This window comes from Protomyctophum bolini (genome assembly GCF_963924005.1).
Source record: "Protomyctophum bolini genome assembly, chromosome: 1".
In the NCBI taxonomy this organism is placed as follows: domain Eukaryota; kingdom Metazoa; phylum Chordata; class Actinopteri; order Myctophiformes; family Myctophidae; genus Protomyctophum; species Protomyctophum bolini.
In genome coordinates this window covers 3,099,046-3,112,275 of record NC_137862.1, presented here as the reverse complement: position 1 = coordinate 3,112,275, position 13,230 = coordinate 3,099,046, and the positions used below count along the sequence as shown (strand labels likewise).

Sequence of the window (13,230 nt, the reverse complement as noted above, 5' to 3'; positions counted from 1 at the left end):
TTAGGTTAGGGTTGTGGTTAGGGTTAGGTAAGGGTTGTGGTTAGGGTTGTGGTTAGGGTTAGGTAAGGGTTGTGGTTAGGGTTAGGTTAGGGTTAGGTTAGGGTTGTGGTTAGGGTTAGGTAAGGGTTAGGTTAGGGTTGTGGTTAGGGTTAGGTAAGGGTTGTGGTTAGGGTTAGGTTAGGGTTAGGTTAGGGTTGTGGTTAGGGTTAGGTTAGGGTTAGGTTAGGGTTGTGGTTAGGGTTAGGTAAGGGTTAGGTTAGGGTTGTGGTTAGGGTTAGGTAAGGGTTGTGGTTAGGGTTAGGTTAGGGTTAGGTTAGGGTTGTGGTTAGGGTTAGGTAAGGGTTAGGTTAGGGTTGTGGTTAGGGTTAGGTAAGGGTTGTGGTTAGGGTTAGGTTAGGGTTAGGTTAGGGTTGTGGTTAGGGTTAGGTAAGGGTTAGGTTAGGGTTGTGGTTAGGGTTAGGTAAGGGTTGTGGTTAGGGTTAGGTTAGGGTTGTGGTTAGGTTAGGGTTGTGGTTAGGTTAGGGTTTGGTGTGGCTCTCCAAATTAGACTATATTTGTATTGTTTGCAGCTGTAATATTTGTCACTAGTCAAATCTGCACGTTGGATTTTTTTTTATATATATATATATTTTTTTAGTTGTGTCGCTATCGAGAGAGCGCGACAAATATTTGCGCTTTCTCGATAGTGCGACAAACTCGCGCTTTCTCGATAGCGCGACAAAAACTTGCGCTTTCTCGATAGCGCGACAAAAACTTGCGCTTTCTTAATAGCGCGACATTACACCTATAGCTACATGTTTAAGCATTTATTTCATATTTATTTATGTCGATTTCAGCTCTGACACTTTTTGCAGACATGTTCTAGTATGTGAAGAGTCTGCCTGTGCTATTATTAACTCATTCAAAAAAAGGTGTTTCCCCTCTGGTGAAAAGCTGGAATTTGCTCTCAGTCAAATCTGGTCACATTATATTTACCGTGTTCTGATATTCTCTTAGAGAGTAAGACATTCTCTGAATAGAGTGAATGTACTGTACTGTGATGAGCCTTAAGAAGTTTTTGTTTTGTGGATGGGAAACGAGGAGAGATGTGATGCTGTAATCAAAATGTTAATTACCACTGGGGTAAGGCAGCAGAAACATTGGAAACTAGTTAAGCCAGTAATGACGGTATCAGTGTAATGATAACTGAATTATTGATCATTCTAATAATTATGATCTAATTGGATTGGACACTCACGGTTCAGTTATATTTCCCCCTTAACGTCCTTTTTCTTTTTGCATCTCCAGATGCACAAATCATTTGAGATATTAGCCCCTTGCTGCTGTGGGTTGTAAATGGATTTATCCAGAGGAAATGTTCTGAGAGACCTAGTCTTAATGGGCACTCTTCATCAATCACACACTCACCCTCTTCATCACACACTCGAGGCCTATTCATAGTCTGGTTTTTCGGTGGTGAGGTGACCACCGCTCCGGTGGTGAGCTGACCACCGGAGCTGTAATAACGTTGAGCGGTGGTGGTGAGTAAAAACAGAGAGAAGGGCTGGAGCGGTGGCGGTGGTTTGCTCTTCACCGCGGCTCAGTGACGTCATGTTGTAGTTCGGTGGTCACCTCACCACCGAAAATCCAGACTATGTATGAGCCTTCACCCTCTTCATCATCACACACTCACCCTCTTCATCACACACTGACCCTCTTCATCACACACTCACCCTCTTCATCACACACTCACCCTCTTCATCACACACTCACCCTCTTCATCACACACTCACCCTCTTCATCACACACTCACCCTCTTCATCACACACTCACCCTCTTCATCACACACTCACCCTCTTCATCACACACTCACCCTCTTCATCATCACACACTCACCCTCTTCATCATCACACACTCACCCTCTTCATCACACACTCACCCTCTTCATCACACACTCACCCTCTTCATCACACACTCACCCTCTTCATCACACACTCACCCTCTTAATCACACACTCACCCTCTTCATGACACACTCACCCTCTTCATCACACACTCACCCTCTCCATCACACACTCACCCTCTTCATCATCACACACTCACCCTCTCCATCACACACTCACCCTCTTCATCATCACACACTCACCCTCTTCATCATCACACACTCACCCTCTTCATCATCACACACTCACCCTCTTCATCATCACACACTCACCCTCTTCATCACACACTCACCCTCTCCATCACACACTCACCCTCTTCATCACACACTCACCCTCTTCATCACACACTCACCCTCTTCATCACACACTCACCCTCTTCATCATCACACACTCACCCTCTTCATCACACACTAACCCTTACGGAGCCTTACAGGTTCCTAGATGTAGAAACCGCTGGCAGCAGGAAGTGACCTTCCTGATGTTGTGAACAACAACACAGCTCAATTTCCTCTGAACTGGAATAGGTAGAACACAAATAGATTGATAATACGTACATACGTCCTTTGCTTTCAGCTGTTTCACTAACGGTAGAGAGGAGGTTGCCTTTCATAATAGATATCTGAGCGTGTTGAAAGGGTGGTCCACAGGAAATTGAATTAGTCGACCATGTTCACTGTCTGGCCGTATAGCAGTGAATTCCACGGAGAGATAATTTGAGACGTTTCTGTGGTAAATTGATCTTTTTCTTGTTTGCACACCATGTCATGCGACCCATAAGGCTCTGGAATTTAAGCTAAAGGTGTTATTAAAGGTGCAGTTCAAGTGCATAGGGAGCAGGGAAGCTTTGGAAGAGCCTTGTTTTGTATCTGTGCTTATGGGTACTAATATGGACCATAAGTCTCTCTCCATCTGCCTGCCTGTTTCTGTATCAGTGGTGCTCAATATTTCATGTCAAGGACCCCAATCATGATATGTAATTGGCCACCGAACGACCCCCATCTGAAAATATGTTGTTCCGGGAACCTCTCAGAAACAAAGATTTGAGTTAAAAAAAAAACGTTCACTCTGAAAGAATATACATTCAAAGATTTGAGCCACATTTTCAAGATTTTTCAAAAAATAGCAGACCTACATAAATTGGTTGGGATAGAGACATGACAGGTAACATTGGGGTAAAGAGCTGTAAATCTCCACCTGTGACCCCCTGATGCTTTGCTACACCCAAACAGACCAAATTGGTTTGAACTCGAAGGAAATTGGCATCCTTAGAACACGAAAAGCGTGTGAAATCAAATTGAAAGTCACTCTCTGTGTGAAGTGAGGGGAGGGGCACTCTTATCGTTCATCACACATCATTCAGCTCATTCTGGCCAATCACAATTTGCGTCCTCACTTTTCCGCCTTCGCTTTTGTCTTCTAGTAGTATTTCTTCTAGTAGCAGGGCAAAATACACAATATACAAAATATAAACCGAAATAATGAATATATAGGCATGAACATAGGCTATAGTACATATCCAAACACAAAATCAGTAGGTCATCAAAATCACGCTCCATCCTCTGTGGAGCGTGAACGTGTGCACCACGAATCCCATGGCAATCCCAGCCTGGAGTTTTTAACCCATTCTGAACAGGAACCCATTTTGGTGCTAGCATCACGTTATGCTTTAGCTATTGAAAAATAGCAGATCTACAAGCTCATAGCGCGCCACCGAGTGGCGCGCTACGAGCTTGTAGGTCTGCTAATTTTGAAAAATCGAAGAACGACTGACATTTTTAGAATCTGATCTCAGGTCAGAATGGGTTAATCAGACCAGTGTGTGTCCAGTGGAAACCTCGTATGAATCTGATCTCAGGTCAGAATGGGTTAACACGTTGTTTGGGACCAAAGTGGCCGACAGATTACAGATGGACGAACAGAACCGAAAGACCAACATACTGTAACTGTACCCTAACCATCCTCAGAGCCCCGTCGACCGCTATAGTGGGGCTATAAATCTTTAGTATGCTCCCCCCCTCCAACACATGAAATATAAATCAATAAATAATTTATTAAGAATGTCAACAATGTACGCACCAATTACTAGGTTAGAAATTCAGCTACAGCGAAAAATTGAATTTTGTTGAAACGATGTGCTGAAAAAAAAAAGAAGCTGACGGCCGGCCAGCCAGCCGGGCTCCGGGGCTATAGCTTGCTGCAGTGCAGTGAATATAAACGTAGTAGTGGTGGTGGTTTGTACAGCTCTCTTTCTCTTGTTCCCTTTGGAGCTGTGTGCTGTATGTTACTCCTCCAGGAGCAGAGAATCCGAGAGGATGGCGGCCCCCATCCATTATCTGCTGCTGTGGCGGCCAGAGAGAGAGAGAGGATTATCTGACTGCTGCAGGTTTAGCTGGCGTCCAGTTCGCTAGACATCAAGATCCATCTCACAGAATGTCGATCAGACTCTGGGCGAGGCGTCTCCATTAGCACCTCGCGGCCTATCGGCTCCCCCCATCCACCATCCATTGCTTAGTGTCACACGACCTTAACCCATTCTGGCCTGAGATCAGATTCATACAAGGTTTTCCACTGGACACACACTGGTCTGATCAACCCATTCTGACCTGAGATCAGATTCTAAAAATGTCAGTCGTTCTTCGATTTTTCAAAATTAGCAGACCTACAAGCTCGTAGCGCGCCACTCGGTGGCGCGCTATGAGCTTGTAGATCTGCTATTTTTCAATAGCTAAAGCATAACATGATGCTAACACCAAAATGGGTTCCCGTTCAGAATGGGTTAACCCATTCTGGGCGGGAGGAGCACCCTGTTGGTGTTTTAATTTAAGCATTATGTTATGCTTTTATAGCTATTGAAAAAAATAGCAGATCTACAAGTTCATAGCGCGGCACCGAGTGCCGCGCTATGAACTTGTAGGGTCTGCTATTTTTTTTGAAAAACCCGTGGAAATGTGGCGCAAACCTTTTGAATATATAGTCTTTCAGAGCGAACGTTTTTTAACTCAAATCTTTGCTTCTGGGGGGGGGGGGGGGGTCCCTGGAACAACATATTTTCAGATGGGGGGGGGGGGGGTCGGCGGCCAAATGCAGATATTTTTGGGGGTCCTTGACATGAAAATGTTCGAGAACGACTGACATACTGTAGAAACATGAGGTTTTTTTCAGAAAACTGTCATGATTTGGAAGACATTTAATTGTAGAATCGTCCTCGGGTCTGAATGGGTTAATTGGGCATGGTAATTATCCAATCGCACAATATTAAGTGTCCCGTTTGTGGAAATGTGGTCGCTGAAAATGAATAGTTATCGATCGGCCGACACTGACATTCAACTTACTCCTTTTTCGCACATTAGCCGAGCATTGATTGCTGGCAGCAGTTTCCTGTGTGCAATACTCAGGATCGACCCGGGACCCTTAATGTGTGGTCCTGGCCTGACCATTAGAACCATCCATTATCACGGCCTCTCCACCCAGAGCTCTTGTCAGCGAGGGAGGTAGGACTGCCAGATGACAGGCAGACATGATTGTGACTATGAGTTAGTGGGTTATCTTGTATCAAGTCAACAAGCTGCTAAAAGCCTGTTAAAGCCTGATCTATTCTTTGAAGGGCAGTGGCTGCTGCTTTGGCCTTTGAATAGCAATTTACAATTTTACAATTTAGGCATTTAGCAGACGCTCTTAATCCAGAGCGATTTACATTAAAGGGATTGTGACATAAAGAAAAAAGGTTTTGGATTTAATCTAATCTCAATTGCACTTGCACAAACTTCAGACCACAGAAAATCCACTGAATGTTCAAAGTTCAGGTTTTTTTGGGTGTAATTGAGGTCATAAAACCTAAAAGAAAAAAGAAAAAGAAAAATAAATGAAAATTAATGTCATAAAACCTTTAAGCAAGAACCAAAAAGCATGGGATTACATCACATAAAAAACATTTATCATGAAACATGCGTAAGCTAAGAAAGTAACAGTGGAATATCTACATAATGAAACTATACATATATACATATACTACTATGCTATACATATGTACTATGACGTGCTATGACTACATACGTACAATGCAATTATAGTGCTTTCTACATAACAATGCATGGACAGCATGTGTCTATTACAACACTGGAGTTTACTGTTCATATGAATTTAACAATGGCATTTACCATGAATCTGCACTCACACACACACACACTCACACACACACACACACACACACACACACACACACACACACACATGCACGCACGTGTGCAGTGTATGTTTATGGGGTCATAAAAATATGGGGTCACAAACCATACTGTACATCAGGGGTGCCCACTCTCTTTTGACATGAGAGCTATACTTTCAAAATGTCCAGCTCAACGAGCTCTACTCACTGAAAACATTATAATACCATTTGCTGAAAATGGCTTTGGAATAGCTAGCGCTGCAGCGCTGGCATTACATTTAAGACAAATGCACCTGGAATGGGAAAAGGGGAGAAATGGAATAGGTAGGTTTTTTTATTTTTTCATTTGTAATCTACCGACATTTGTGCGCAGCAACACTCTTATTTTTTATCCCACGATTTTGTAACCCATTTTTCACCCCTGTGTCAATCATCTAATGTGATCCTGGGCTCTACACACCCTCCACCAACCTAGTCCCCATATATGGGGGACAAGGGGAGACCAACCTAGTCCCCATATATGGGGGACAAGGGGAGAGCAACCTAGTCCCCATATATGGGGGACAAGGGGAGAGCAACCTAGTCCCCATATATGGGGGACAAGGGGAGAGCAACGGACTTGAACTCATGCTTCCTTCATGCCTGAGTGTCCAAGTTGCTCCTTTACACCTGACAGGGGGGAGTTTCCCTGGTTGGACGTAGCGCGTGGAAGGAACACGTTATTCCAACCAGTTCCTTTCCCCTCCATCAGGCGCCCCGGCTGGCCAGGGGGAGGCAGTCTAGAGACCAGGATTCGCAGCAACACTCTTGAAAACAAAGTATTGCACGAAACGTCTAGGATCGCTGAAGAAGGCGTGGCCAAGCAAAAACTAAACTAATAGATTAAAGCGATCCCGTTTTATATAATTAAAAAGGATCTAAAAACACCTAAATACACCCTGTGGTTTTATTAGATTGGTCACACACACACACACACGTCCTAAGCATAGACGGTGTTAAAGGCAAGGCTTAATCGCACAACTGGTACTATTTAAATCGACCCCAGACGATATTCTGTGTCAGGTGGATTCTTAGTTACAAGCTTAACCCATTCTGACCTGAGATCAGATTCATACGAGGTTTCCACTGGACACACACTGGTCTGATGAACCCATTCTGACCTGAGATCAGATTAAAAAAATGTCAGTCGCTCTTCGATTTTTCAAAAATAGCAGACCTACAAGCTCGTAGCGCACCACTCGGTGGCGCGCTACGAGCTTGTAGATCTGCTATTTCTCAATAGCTAAAGCATAACATGATGCTAACACCAAAATGGGTTCCCATTCAGAAATGGGTTAAAAGACACTTGCACTTTCCAATTATTATCAACCGACAACAATTCATTTTTTTCATTCTTTATACGAAACCGTCTTCAATCTATCATTGCAAACAAAAAAAAAAAAAAAAAAGGCAATCAGGCCTGTCGGCTGAGGTATGAATGATATTTCTATGTAATATTTCACTCTGTTTCACCTTTGCCATCATAACACCCCGTTGCTGAATGTGACCATGTGGGGGGGGACCCATGCAGTCAGCTGTGTACGGAGCCTGCATGATTTCATTCCGTGAACCGGTTGTCCACACAAGCAATCTCTTTATGTTCTGCATGTATGGGTAACTTGTGTTTGCTGCTGGGGGTCCCAAAGTTTTCCAAGAGATCTATCATCGTAACACAGGTAGGCAGTTTAACCCATTCTGAACGGGGACCCCTTTTGGTGTTATAGCATCATGTTATGCTTTAGCAATTGAAAAATAGCAGATCTACAAGCTCGTAGCGCGCCACCGAGTGGCGCGCTACGAGCTTGTATAGGTCTGCTATTTTTGAAAAATCGAAGGAACGACTGACATTTAAAAAAATCTGATCTCAGGTCAGAATGGGTTATAATCAGACCAGTTTGTGTCCAGTTGGAAACCTCGTATGAGTCTGATCTCAGGTCAGAATGGGTTAATAACGCCGCTGTGGACTCCTGAGAAAAGGCAGCCATTTATTTAATGTAACGTGGCCGATGTTGGGGGGGTTGACAGGAGAAATGACCCCCTCCTCCTGCTGAACTCATCCAGGGGAATAATCTCTGGAGGGAATATGCTGCTGTGCGGTGATATTGCTCTCCGAGGCATCAAGTATGTGTTTAGAAAAGTAAACAAAGACATGACTAATACTTTACACTATTAACCACTTAAAACTACACTTTGTTTACTGGGTTTATTCTTAATTATCCCCCCTCTCTACACCACATCTCTTTACCGGAAATAGTCCATTTGCAACAGATGCTCATTGTGTTGCAAGCTTAGATGTGCTTTTTTTTCATCTCCTATAGGATTCATGTGTTTAACCCATTCTGAACGGGAACCCATTTTGGTGTTATGGCATCATGTTATGCTTTAGCTATTGAAAAATAGCTTTTATATTTTTGAAGAATCGAAGAACGACTGACATTTTTAGAATCTGATCTCAGGTCAGAATGGGTTAATCAGACCAGTGTGTGTCCAGTGGAAACCTCGTATGAATCTGATCTCAGGTCAGAATGGGTTAATCAGACCAGTGTGTGTCCAGTGGAAACCTCGTATGAATCTGATCAAAATGTCTTCGGTTCGACTGTTTTCTGTGTGTCTCTCTCTCTCTCTGTCCACATTAGCTGTCTCTGTGTGTCTCTGTGTGTCTCTGTGTGTCTCTGTCCACATTAGCTGTCTCTGTGTGTCTCTGTGTGTCTCTGTGTGTCTCTGTCCACATTAGCTGTCTCTGTGTGTCTCTGTCCACATTAGCTGTCTCTGTGTGTCTCTGTGTGTCTCTGTCCACATTAGCTGTCTCTGTGTGTCTCTGTCCACATTAGCTGTCTCTGTGTGTCTCTGTGTGTCTCTGTGTCTCTCTGGCCACATTAGCTGTCTCTGTGTGTCTCTGTGTGTCTCTGTGTGTCTCTGTCCACATTAGCTGTCTCTGTGTGTCTCTGTGTGTCTCTGTGTCTCTCTGGCCACATTAGCTGTCTCTGTGTGTCTCTGTGTGTCTCTGTGTGTCTCTGTCCACATTAGCTGTCTCTGTGTGTCTCTGTGTGTCTCTGTGTCTCTCTGGCCACATTAGCTGTCTCTCGCAAACTGATACTAAAGTAAAAGGCTTAAAAATGCTCCAACCGCTGAAGGGGAAAAAAACAAAAAAACAATCATAAATCAATGTCAGAAATAATAATAATAATAATAATAATACAAATAAACAAACTATGCTCCATGGAACGAACATGGAGCATAGTTTGGAAAAGCAGCATTTGCGTCATTTTGTTTTTGTAGATATTTCTTAGTTTATCTAAAGAGGCTTCATTCTGGTTGCAAGAAAGATTCAAATGAACAACAAACCTCAGAATAGATGAGCCAGGACTTATTTATTAGCGCAGAGTTCATTTGACAAGGCTGGTGGAAGCTTTCAGCTATTACCTCTGTGTTCATTTGAACAGCCTTGAATGTTTGCTTCCTATCCTCGGTGTGTGTGTGTGTGTGTGTGTGTGTGTGTGTGTGTGTGTGCGTGTGTGTGTGTGCGCGTGTGCGTGTGTGTGCGTGTGTGTACACCACTTCACATTGATGTGGTTCGTTTGCTGTGTGGCAAGACGCCCTGCTTGTGAGTCATGCATATTGGATGAGACTTGCAGCAGCAGATGAGTCCGGGCCCTCCAGTCAAGCCTAGCATTAATTAAATATCATTGGCCCAGCTTTCCATACTTCATTTCACGGCACGTTCACACCTTGTCTCTGCTCGCTGTGTTGGAGAAGCTGGGATTAATGTGGCCGCCTTGGCAATCTCTTCTCGAATTCATCACTGTTGCAACATACTATAGCATCGTTGTTTTAACCCATTTCAGGCTGGAACCCCCTTTTGGTGTTATCGCATTACGTTATGCTTTAGCTATTTAAAAATAGCAGATCTACAAGCTCATAGCGCGCCACCGAGTGGCGCGCTATGAGCTTGTAGGTCTGCTATTTTTTGAAAAATCGAAGAATGACTGACATAGAAACATGAGCTTTTTCAGAAAACTGTCATTTTCAAACAGAATTTTTTAGAAACTGATCTCGGGTCAGAATGGGTTAAACCCAGGGACTTTGGGTTTGAATCATATACTCACCAACACGAGCAAAACTATCGTTTTACGTGACAAAATGTCAGACGGTACAACCGCTCGGTACAACTTGGGAATACGAATAACCCAGATAATTGCGATTCTTGGTAACAATTAACCCATTCTGACCTGAGATCAGATTCATACGAGGTTTCCACTATGGACACACACTGGTCTGATGAACCCATTCTGACCTGAGATCAGATTCAAAAAAATGTCAGTCGTTCTTCGATTTTAAAAAAAATAGCAGACCTACAAGCACCGAGTGGCGCGCTACGAGCTTGTAGATCTGCTATTTTTCAATAGCTAAAGCATAACATGATGCCAACACCAAAACGGGTTCCCGTTCAGAATGGGTTAAAGGTTGTATGTTGTATACAAAAAGTTCTGGATCGTGAGAGTCAGTGTTGATGAAATGTAAATTAATTTAATGGCAGACAAAACAGCAGTCGATGTGACATCAAAGACTATGTTGTTGCGTTCAGTTTTATAATGAAAAACACCATTAAATAGACATGAATATTCATGACTCTCTATACTGCTACATAGTAAGCCTTCCTGTGCCTCCTTCCAGTGTATCATTGGTGTTATAGGACATTATAAATTATGAATATATAGCCTCTACTCAATCACTGTTACCGGTAACTATATCACCATCAGATTGGCTTGTCATGTTTTGGGCTTGGATTGTTCTTTATAGTTATATTCAGAAATTACTGTCGAATGTTTCAAATGATGAGCGATACTTGCCAGTCAATTGAAGTCATAATTACTGTAAATACAATATTTTAACTATAGACATGTAGGAGAGCAAGTATGCCAGATTTTAACCCATTCTGGTGTTAGCATCATGTTATGCTTTAGCTATTGAAAAAATAGCAGATCTACAAGCTCGTAGCGCACCACCGAGTGGCGCGCTATGAGCTTGTAGGTCTGCTATTTTTTGAAAAATCGAAGAACGACTGACATTAGAAACATTTTAGCTTTTTCAGAAAACTGTCAGGATTTAGAAGACATTCATAGAATCGTTCCCAGGTCAGAATGGGTCAAACTTTGGTTGATTTTGTGATGGTTTTGGCGTATAGCGGTATTTAGTCCCCCCTCCAGAACACAGTAAGTATTGTATGTACAGTAGTAATTACAGTAGTTGTATTTACAGTAGTTCCCCCTCCAGAACACAGTAAGTATTGTACTGTACTGTACTGTACTGTACTGTACTGTACTGTACTGTACTGTACTGTACTGTACTGTACTGTACTGTACTGTACTGTACTGTAATGCAGGTTAAAACGTGAAACAACAGTATTTGCCAGCCTGAACGGCTTCATCGTGTTTCTTCCCGTTAGAGCTTCCCAGGAACAAGACGCCATACTGTGAATGTAATTAATGTCTTTCAGCCTCAATTTATGCCTGTGATATAAAGTCAACATCACTGTTCCAGTTTGCATTCCTTTTGAAGATGTCTTTAAGGGATTCCCCTAATCCAACAGATGGAAAGCCAGAGGGGGGACTCTCTCTCCCTGCTGAGGAATAAAGCCACTTAACCCATTTTGGGCGGGCACCCCTTTTGGCGTTTAGCTATTGAAAAATAGCAGATCTACAAGCTCATAGCGCGCCACCGAGTGGCGCGCTACGAGCTTGTAGGTCTGCTATTTTTGAAAAATCGAAGAACGACTGACATTTTTAGAATCTGATCTCAGGTCAGAATGTGTTAATCAGACCAGTGTGTGTCCAGTGGAAACCTCGTATGAATCTGATCTCAGGTCAGAATGGGTTAATGGATCACAGAATGAATCAAGCTAACAGGCAGAGCCTCATTGGCTGAACTGGACCGATAGGTCAAGCCATTAGATGGTTGTCCTCTGGGGGCGGAGGTGCCCATGCACAGTATGCAGCTGGACGCTAAACATCTTTTAACCCATTCTGACCTGAGATCAGATTCATACGAGGTTTCCACTGGACACACACTGGTCTGATGAAACCATTCTGACCTGAGATCAGATTCTAAAAAGAATGTCAGTCGTTCTTCGATTTAAAAAAAAATAGCAGACCTACAAGCTCATAGCGCGCCACTCGGTGGCGCGCTACGAGCTTGTAGATCTGCTATTTTTCAATAGCTAAAGCATGACATGATGCTATAACACCAAAATGGGTTCCCGTTCAGAATGGGATAATATTTTCACTTGAGAATGACTCTTAAAGGACCACTACGTCCATTTCTATCTTCATCTAATTGGTGTTCACTAACGCTGATGATAATAGGGTACCAATTCTTGTCTACTCGGTCTGTTTCTCAGAGGAGGGCTGTGGACAGTTCTCACACACACACAGACACACACACACACACACACACACACACACACACACACAATAGCATACATTCCATGTGATGCTTTGTTGAAGGTTGTGAAGAATACTGTCTCATGGCATTGCATATGAATTCAGAAATTGTCTGATGTTTTGGCATGTGGTTTATGCTCAGCAAAATTGAAAATAATGTTCAAATGCCATGAAGCATGCATAATTAATAATTATACTGCCCTGTTGGATTTCATGCTGGAAGAAAACAGTCCAGTTATAGAAACACACCATGCAGTAGGTCAGGACAAGGATGCTGTTTATCAACCTTCACTCTGACCAGGGACGGATTAACCCCCCACGAGGGCCCCTGGGGCCGGTACATTTTATATGGGGCCCCATAGCGCGCATGGCATGTGTTTTAATCAAATGTATTAGCTAAATTTAACAAAAACAATGGCCCCAGGTCAGGAGCCCCTTTTCAGGGCCTCAAACCCAGTACAGTGCGGTCCAATTTCCCCCTAAGGGGCCCCTGAGAGCCAAGAGCCGAGACGTGGCCCCATTGGGCCCACTGGCCCCCAATGGCTAATTTGGCCCTGACTCTGACCTAATAAAATAAGTCTTCAGAGTTTAATTTACACTCACCTATAGGCCAAGCAAGGGAATTGCAACTAACCTGTTCTGATTATAGCCCAACAGTTGTTGTCTTT

General features: G+C 43.3%; 1 protein-coding gene across 3 annotated transcripts in view; it reads left to right on the top strand.

The window, feature by feature from the left end:
* The window catches only part of gpc5a (glypican 5a), a 180,963-nt gene that overhangs the window by 151,277 nt on the left and 16,456 nt on the right, over positions 1–13,230 (top strand). The gene's annotated exons all lie outside the window — the stretch shown is intronic.